This window comes from Seriola lalandi, unplaced genomic scaffold (genome assembly GCF_002814215.2).
Source record: "Seriola lalandi dorsalis isolate HSWRI2012SDOR001 ecotype SW California unplaced genomic scaffold, Sedor1 jcf7180002054985, whole genome shotgun sequence".
NCBI lineage: Eukaryota > Metazoa > Chordata > Actinopteri > Carangiformes > Carangidae > Seriola > Seriola lalandi.
Window position 1 is genome coordinate 320,266 of NW_019525534.1, and position 1,320 is coordinate 321,585.

The following is a 1,320-nucleotide window of genomic DNA, read 5'->3' on the forward strand; positions in this document are numbered from 1 at the left end:
TGTGCCTGGCCAACAAGGGCTTCCCCTCAGACTGGAGTCTGGCCTGGAAGGTGGAGGGCAGCAGCAGCAGCAGCAGCTGGGAGGAGAGCAGGAGCCCCGGGGTGCTGGAGAAGGACGGCCTCTACAGCTGGAGCAGCACCCTGAGGCTCCCTGCAGACCAGTGGAGCAAGCTGGGCTCTGTGACCTGTGAGGCCACCCAGGGCTCCCAGACTCCGCTCTCAGAGACACTGAGGAGAGACCAGTGTTCCCAGTCCTGACCTGACTCACTGGGACTCTGCTACTGGTTTTACTCTGCTCCTGCTCTCTCTCTCTGCTCTCTGTAACACTGTCTCTCTCTCTTTGATTTCACATGTTTCACTAACAATATTTACCAGCTTCTCTCAGTGTTTCAATATTGTTTCTGTGTTTCCAGATAATAAAAATCTGATCATCAAATCACTTGTTTTCATCTTGATTCATTTAAATTTTCAATAAAACACTTATTTTTCCACTATGATGAATTTATATAGAAAGTATAAGATTGCTTAATATATGTCCATTTATACTATATATTCATGATGTATATATACTCAGTTTTAATTATTCATTATATATTGATTAGTACAGACCAGTGATTGAAGTAGTAAAGTCTATAATTATTGATCAGAATCAATATGAACTCCTTCATGACTGTAAAAATGTCTCTTCTATAGTCGCTGTAGTTTTTTCTTCAATAAAACACATTTGTAACTAAACCCATGGTAGAAACATTTCAATGAAGAATCATCCAGTCATAAATCCTCTTTGATTTCAATGATAAAATACTTCATTTTGTTGGAATATAAAGCACAAAAAATGATTTAAATATTTTGTAGTGAAATAAATGAACAACATTATATTTTATTAAATCAAACGTTGAATTAATTTATTTATAATTTTAATCAATGATGTTTAAGTTCATATGAAAATGGTCTGAGAAAAGAATATTCACTCTTTGTGTTTTCACATTACCAAACCTCAGCTGAGGTTAACTTTCATGTTCAGCAGAATGTTCCAAACAGTGTTTTAATGAAAGGATTGACAGTATAAACCTTCTGGATTAAATTCAATATATTAAGTGTTAAAATATTTAAAGTGGATCAGTATTAACTACATCTTTTAGTAAAACTTCTGTTGTTTGAGTGTCAGTGCAGCTGTTGAGTCAGATCAGTTCCTCTGCAGCTGAGGGAGGTTTTGGCACGACGCTTTTTCACTGTGTGAACGGGAAACTGTAACTCTGCTGACAGTAGTAAACTCCTGAATCTTCAGCCTGAACTCCACTGATGGTCAGAGTGAAGTCAG